Raw genomic sequence first — 8,499 nt, 5'->3', positions numbered from 1 at the left:
AGTCACCTGAAATATAAATCGTCTTCAAATTTGAAGTCAATCGGATGAAAATTGAGGATTTTAGAAATACTACCCTAGTTGTTCACCTTTGGCCTATGTTCATCTTTTGAACTTTTGACCTCAAAAACTGTAGGCTTCTTTCTTTTGACAAACTCTACCATGTGGTGAAGTTTCGTGAAGATCGGTTTAAAATTGTCACCTGTCGGTGACAGACACAGACACACAGACAGACAGACAAGCCGGTACGCGGCGATGGTTCGCCAAGCATGGAAACTATTAGATATAGAGCAAAATGGATGTCATATAGTGGATAGGGAATCACCTTAAGATTATGCATATCAAATCTCATCCAGTTCCATCTACTAATAACTACTCGGTATCCATTTGAATGAAAAGTACCGAAAATGCGGTATGAAATGGGAAATCCCCAAAGTTCGAGGGGGTGCTGTGGGTGAACAAAAATCTAAATAGAAAATCCGGCTTGATCGTTTGTGAAAAATGTATTCCAGACGATTAGTGTGAATTTTCATGGCCATCCGACCATAACCCAAGGAGGAGTAGCATTTGGCGCGAAGGCACCTCCAGCTCTCGCATATTATTGATTTTTGCACTAATTGACCTTTGACTCCTGACCTAAGCGAAATCAGTCAATATGTCCTGAGGCAAAGTTGTAGTACTCATTGAGTACCATGAACCTGCAAAGTCTCATTCGTATCAATGCACTCACCTGGTCGTTAGGGGGCCTTCAATTTTCACCAATTTTCGCGCATACGCTAATTGTAGGGAGCGCTGCGGGTAAAGTATACCATATATCACTTTTTTGATATATATTTGATATATTTATTATTTATTTGATATATATCTTCTTCTTCTTCTCCTTTCGGCTGCTCCCGTTAGGGGTCGCCACAGCGGATTATCCGATCCGCATAGTGATTTGGCACATGTTTTACGCCGGATGCCCTTCCTGACGCAACCCTGGTCGCCTCTTACGACACAGGGATATGGTACACCTATTTTAACCGGGGTATACACCGGCCCAGTACACTGGTACTCATTTCGCCGACCTCGGAAGGATGACAGGCTGAGTCAACCCCCTGGTGTATTAATTCAGTGGCCCAACGGGGCTTGAACTCAGGACCTTTTGGATCCCAAGCCGCTGCCCTAACCACTGCGCCAACACACCAGGCTTTATTTGATATATATATATATATATATATATATATATATATATATATATATATATATATATATATATATATATATATATGATAGAGCATCACCTGTTCGTTCGTGATAGACACATTCGTGCCAAATTTCATAAGCCTACGTGAAATAATGGCTTTCGGAATTGATTTCGCGTGAACGGTACCGATTTTGAAGGTTTTTCGGTTGTTGCTAGGGAACCAAAGCGTCCCTAGCAACCATCACAATTTCCAAAGCACTGGGTCATAAGATGTACCTACCACCCGAGTTTGGTCAAAATCTGCCCACGTTTACTACCAATTATGCTGATGACAAACGAACAAACATCCAAACAAACAAACAGACAGAATTACTGACAATAAGGGTCACCTATTTTGGCGACCCAACAGAAAAAATCGATTTACCAATATACTTAAAAAATCTTCGATTTTGCAAGTAACAAAGACCAACAAGTAAATACCAACAATTTATCAGAAATTTTTAAGACAATTGTGGAAAAGGTTTAGTCAGCTTCCAAATATAGCCGCTCAGAACAGAGAAAGCGTCCTGCCATGAAGGAATCTGGAACAGGACACAAAAAATATTAATTAATCATCACCATGAAACACCAGACCCATCACACACCAGTCTCAGTGATGTGGTTGAAGCATAATTTGGTTTAGTCTGGGAGCTCAGCCGTTCAATGCCAACTCCAGCCCTGTCATACCAAAGACTTTTAAAATGGGGAGGTGCTGTTCTATATCAGGAACTCTAGTTATAACATCCACAGTCGAACCTCTCTTATCAGGTGCCCTCTGGTTAAAACAAATATTCAGAACATGTTTTCATCAGTGCATATTTCCCCTCTATTCTCAATGTACATTGCTGGAAATTAACCCAGATATAGAGAGATCACTTTGTCTTGGCAAGTTGGATGCAGATGCGAGGCTATATGTTCGAAAATCCTCGAAATAAAGAGATTTCCACAATAATTTATCAAAAACATCAAAATAACAATAATTTTATTATTCCCTGCCTTTTTGTGTCACTGTGATGGTGAAATACACTGCCTGGAGACATTGCCAAAAAAAGGGTGTGGAAACATTCAGCAGAGCAAGGATTGCTTGGATCTGCTCCCTTGGAAGAGGCTTTGAGAGATGGAACTTGGGACTTTACCCCACGCGTGCGAAGCGAAAAGCGGGGTTAAGCAATTGGTTCACCTTGTCTGTCTGTCTGTCTGTCTGTCTGTCTGTCTGTCTGTCTGTTTGTGCGTCTACAGACGTCAGCCTATGATTGAGGAACAACGTCATTTAAATAAAATGTTATATTTTGAAAACTTACTGCAGAACATGAATCGGAACACAAACTTGCAGTTTAGCAGTAGGATGGCTTGAAATTAGCAAAATGTTCGGAATCTCATCACGATCGTGCATGCGCAGAGATGACTGGGGTAATTATTTCAGTGTGTCTGCCTGTCTGGCATTCAAACAAAATCATTCCAAACAGGAAACTTACTATATTTAGGGATGTCATAAAGGACACAAACAACAGGCACGAATAACTAATTTAACGTGTTAAATGAGGTGGTTAAAAGACGATACATCAATGGCAGCAAACTTCCCAAAAACAGTTTGCTTGTTTTTACAGCCTTTAAAACTTTAATTTTTTTACCATTAAATTATATACTTTAAAACTGTAGAACACAAATCACATTCTTGGCACTTTGGAAAACATTCCCTTTAGCAAGTACAGTACTTGTAAAATATTGATGCTGTTTCAAGCGCTGATGGCAGAGTAACTGTGCGATTCAGCATTCAGACAAATACGGTGGCTCCTCGCGCTGCTTATTTTGTGTAAAACACAAAGCAAGAGTTTAATTAGACCCTTCCCGTGTCCTTTTTCTAAAGACTGTGTGGGGAAAGGTGTTCTCTGAACTCTAGTTTGGAAAGGTATTTATGCTTCCCAGCAGCGTTTTTTAAACTCAGTAAGGTATGCCTTCTTCGTCATTGATTAAAAGCATGCAGAATGACTTGCGCTCTCCCGAGCTGTACTGCATTTATCATTGGGTCAGAAATTAAATGCAGATCAGGCATTAAATTGCTATCTCCCTTGCAGCCTATTACTTGAGTCGTTAGTAATCTAAATTCAATCAGTGTATCAAAAAGGAAAGATTTAACTCAACAGGAGAACTTGAATTGGCTCTTTTAACAATGTGAAACATGGGAGCAGCTCAAACAATATGGCAATTACTTTTTGTTTTCCACTTTGGTTTATAAGTGCCATATCCAACTTTTAACATGTCTTCAACTTAGAATCATAAACTCCACCTCTTAACATTGTCGAGCAACCATTTTACAATGGAAACAATTGTTTTCGTTTACAACTTTTGACATATTTACATAAAAAGATTACTATACCTGTAAAGTGTTCAAGAACACAATCAAGCACAATCCACTTCATCAAATACATAGAGCCAACATTTCTTATGTCTGCATGTAAGATGCCACCAATCCGAATTTCATGCCCATTTGCCCTCATCAGGATGGCACTCTGATATGTCCTGTTGAGGGCAAATAAGCCCAAAATCCGGACCGGTGGCACCGTTTGATGTTTAACCGATGATGACCACATAATCTTTGTCTGACAGAATCACCGGCCGAGGCCTCTGTGTTGGAGGCGACGCTTTGGTGTGGACTGTGTCCTCTCCAATGTGGATTGGCAGAGTGGATAAACATCACACTCCACATGTTTATATATATATATATATATATATATATATATATATATATATATATATATATATATATATATATATATATATATATATATTGTTACGAATTTGGAATTCAATTGCACACAACATACAGGTTCCCTTAGTCAGCAATGTCGATAAGTGCATGTTTAGTGGGGCAGATAGGCAAATCAATTGTGCAATTCATGACTAAAGCATGAAAGTTCTAACATACCATCTGCATACCATAAGGTTTCTTTTCAGACGTGGAGCCATTCTGTGTTTGACCTTTAATGACCTTGAGAGGTCAATGACCTCGAACATTGAAGATAACTGTTTTTTACCATCCCATCCTTTATTATAAACATGTTGAACGATGTAAACAATGCATTTTTATTCCAATAAAGATGTGTATATATCCTACTGAGTGTTTGTGGTTAATTTCAGGTACTTTGATGATCTAAATCATTTAATTTTCATTGGTCCAACACATTTCAATATGATATTTTCACGTAAAATCATCTTAGATTGCGCTAACACTATTTATGCTTTGTGTGTTTCAGATAGCCTGTCAGACTCATCATGGAGGTTCTGCTAACAGCTATCCTTAGATTATAGAACTGTTTAACAACTGGTGGTGGCAAGCCTGAAGAAACTATATTCACAGGGTAGTGTAGGACGCTGTCACCATGTCAAAACGCCATGTCTTGATAGATCCAACTCAACCTTGCAGCACATCCAAGCAACCCAAGCCACCTTGCCCAACTAACTGGAAGCTTTGTATTCTTTGCCAAGCAAAAACATGGGAAGCCTTGCAGTGTCCAGCCAAATCCAGCAAGAAACCTGTGGGTAGCGGTTATGTGTCATTGGCAAAGGACCTCCTCCAGTTTCAGGACATTGGCCACATGCCGACTGAGCTGAATCTGGACAGATTGGATGATGGAGGTGGCATAGAGGGCACGCTGATTGCACACAGTCCTCTGTGGCATAAAATCTGCCGGTTAAAGTACAACCAAACAAAGCTTCAGCGACTAGTACAGCGGAGTTCAAGTGGTGGTTCGACTGTTCACACACAGTCTGCTCACAGCCACATGAAGCTCACAGAGCCTGTGTGTTTCTTCTGCAATGAGTCAGCTGGCTCTGGAGGCCTACATGAAGCGTCAACCAAACAGATAGACACAAATGTTCGGAAGTGTGCCTTAGAGCTGGAGGACACGGAGCTGCTGGCCAAACTTGCCCCCGGGGACATGATTGCTCTCGACGCCAAGTATCACCGCAACTGCCTCCGCATTCTCTACAACAGAGCCAGACAAGCTGCCTCCAAGGATGAGCATGGGGATGAGGCTCGTCTGCATGGCATCGCCTTTGCTGAGTTGGTGGCATTCATGGAGGACACGCGTGGTGACGATTGTGCTCCTGTTTTCAAGCTGGCAGACCTGGGTGACCTGTACAAGGTCCGACTGGAACAGCTGGGTGCCACAGTGGAGACTCAGATTCATACCGCCAGATTGAAGATCCGACTCGTGTCTGCCTTCCCTGACCTAAGAGCACATTCACAAGGGAGAGACACACTTCTGACGTTTGCAGAAGACATTGGAGATGCTCTCAGGAAGGCCTGTGATCATGACAGTGATGCCATGCATTTGGTGTAAGCAGCACAGGTGGTGCGCAAAGAGATGTTTGACACCAAGTTCACCTTTGATGGTTCATTCCAGCCCGAATGTCAGAAAGCAGCGGTTCCACCAACACTCTTGGCTCTGGTGAACATGATTCAGGATGGGGCCAACATCAAACAACAGACCCAGCTGGTGGACACAGCCACCACAACTGCCGCCCTAACAGTGTCACAGCTGCTGGTCTTCAACAGTGTCAAACATGCACGGGCAGTGAAGTCATCAAGCACCTTGCGTCACAGCCGTGACCGTGAAACTCCACTTCCACTCTACATTGCACTGAAAGTCCATGCTGTCACACGCAAGAGGGGGCTCATTGACACACTCTTCCATCTCGGGATGTACGTCTCATATGACCACCTCCTACAAGTGTCATCCGACATCGCCAATGGAGTTTGCCAACGCTTCAGGATGGAAGATGTTGTGCAGAAAGGGGGCACAAAAGTGACCATACACATGGTCGACACTGATGTGGTATTGTGGACATACAGTGGTCGACACTGTGGCTACATTCCTGAAGATAAAGCCGGAAGAAATGTGGATAGCTCTTGGTGCTGGCGTCAGTTTCAGGTACATTGGTGTACACAAAGTGGTTGGCAAGCTGGATCCAAGAACCTGTGCCACTCTCCCAGTCTTCCATGCAATCACAGGATGAGACACTGTCTCTGCATTCGGCGGCAGGGGAAAGAAGACTGCCTGGGACACGTGGACGGCTCTCCCTGAAGTGACTGAGGCATTTGAAGACCTCTCACGGGTGCCAGGTGCTGTGAGCGAGCTGTCCATGTCACTAGTGGAGTGCTTCGTGGTGCTGATGTACGACAGAACCAGCGACACCATGGAGGTAAATGAAGCGAGGAAACAGCTCTTCACTCAGAAGTCCAGGACCCTGGAGAATATCCCACCCACACAGGCTGCTCTGAGGAAACGCATCATGCGTGCCACCTACCAGGCCAACATCTGGAACCAGGCGTTAGTTCCTGACCCTGAGCTCGCAAGCCCTTCTGATTGGGGATGGGTAAAGGATGCAACAGGATGGCAGCAACTTTGGACCACCCTTCCAGAGGCATCACAATCCTGCTACGAACTGATACACTGTGGGTGCGAGCAGGGGTGCACTGGGCGCTGCAAGTGCAACAAGGCAGCCCTAATGTGCACTGCCCTGTGCTCATGTTCAGGAGACTGTTAGATCATCTACAGAGGACAAACATGGACAAACATGGCCTGAACTATATTACTATCACCCTGTCCATCACTATTCTTCAGATCATTGATACAGATGCATACATGTTAAACTTGTTTAATCCAGCCTAAATAAACACCGGCTGAGGTCATTGTTTGCATATAAAATGTAACCTGTAGGATACATGTGGAGTCTAAGTAAGAGGTTTGTGCAGCAACAGGTAAAATAGCTTTTTAAAAAGTGGTGCATATTGAGGTTTTTCCTGCGATAATGCCAAAAATGAAGATTTTTCATCGTACAAGGTCAATGACCTCTCATTGGGCTCAGAAGTCAAATCTGAAGTGGCTCCACGTGTGAAAATAAACTTTATGGGATTTACAAACACTGCTGAAAATTTCATGCTTTAGTCATAAAATGCACAATACATTCCATAGATGAGGTTATCTGCTCCACCAGTTCCCGAGATAGCTCACCTTCCATTGTTTAAATGTTTTGAAATCGATTAGATGCGCTGCGGATCGATTTAATAGTTAGGGAGCGAACAATGCAGACGTCCCTCCCCCTCTTCTGCGAAGAGGAAGAAGAACCCTGCGGTGACGTCAACAACTCCCTCCCACCCGTGGTTGAGCGGGGGGTGGATCACGAGGGCATGAGTCACGCCGGGTGCGGGGGAAGGGGTGGGAAGGATAAAGGGGAGATCCTTTCTTTGTTCGTGTGGGAGTCCCGTGGTAGGGCTGAGTTCGTGAAGAGTCCCGTTCTGAGTCCCGTGTGCAGAGTTCGTGTGCTGAGTCCCGTGGGAGGAGTAAGCTTTTTTCTTCAGAGAGAGCAGTCGTTCAGCAGGCCATCGGGTCCTGCTTTGCTTGCTTGGCTTGAGGCCTTCGGAAGCTTTTTGCTTCGGCTGGCTCGGTGAGCTTCGGCTGGCTCGGTGAGCTTCGGCTGGCTCGGTGAGCTTCGGCTGGCTCGGTGAGCTTCGGCTGGCTCAGTGAGCTTCGGCTGCTGCTTTGTTTTGGAAGGAACTTGAACCGGTTGTTCGGCTCGAGGTGCAAGTGGAGGCTTCTTCTTCCTCTTCTTCCTCTTATTCCTCTTCTTTCTCTTCTTTCTCTTCTTCGTCTTCTTCCTCTTCTTACACTTCTTCCTCTTCTTCTTGGTTCGTGGAGGTTTTTGTTTCCCAGCTTGGTGCGACGCATCAGCCTCTTCTTGGAGTTGGATCCTCGGGGAAGCGACGATCGACAGGAAGGATCGGCGCCTCGTCTCACCGGCACGTGTTGAGAAGCACGGGAGGATTCGCGGGAGCTCGGGAAGGATCGCGGCGATTGGATCCAGCTCGCTCTCGCTGGAGCCCGGGTTCGGACAAGTTGAAGACCACACGAGGTGGAAAGGTTCGAGTCAAGCTCTGAGTTTCAGCTCACCTGTCCTCCGAGCTGGAGCTCGTGATTAAAGGCCTCAGCCACCGTTTCGTGTGTGTGTGTGTGTGTGTGTGTGTGTGTGTGTGTGTGTGTGTGTGTGTGTGTGTGTGTGTGTGTGTGTGTGTGTGTGTGTGTGACCGCTGTTTCTCGACAACCTCTGATCCGATCTAATTGAAGCTTACCAGGTATATTGCTGGAGACCTGAGGATGTGCCTTTTCAAGGTTTGATATTAATCTGACAAGTGCTTCCCAAGTTATGGCCATTTATTTCCCAACCAATGGGATGACACGTTGTTGCGTGGGCGTGGCCGATGGGGAAGCGAAGCT

General features: G+C 44.7%; 1 pseudogene; it reads left to right on the top strand.

Moving 5' to 3' along the window:
• The first annotated feature begins 4,181 nt into the window (after window positions 1–4,181).
• LOC147030091 (uncharacterized) lies at window positions 4,182–6,601 on the top strand (annotated as a pseudogene).
• Window positions 6,602–8,499: the final 1,898 nt, after the last annotated feature.

This window comes from Eptatretus burgeri, chromosome 3, assembly GCF_056783735.1.
Source record: "Eptatretus burgeri isolate ZD-2024b chromosome 3, Ebu_testis_v1, whole genome shotgun sequence".
NCBI lineage: Eukaryota > Metazoa > Chordata > Myxini > Myxiniformes > Myxinidae > Eptatretus > Eptatretus burgeri.
This window is presented reverse-complemented; position numbering and strand designations above follow the sequence as displayed.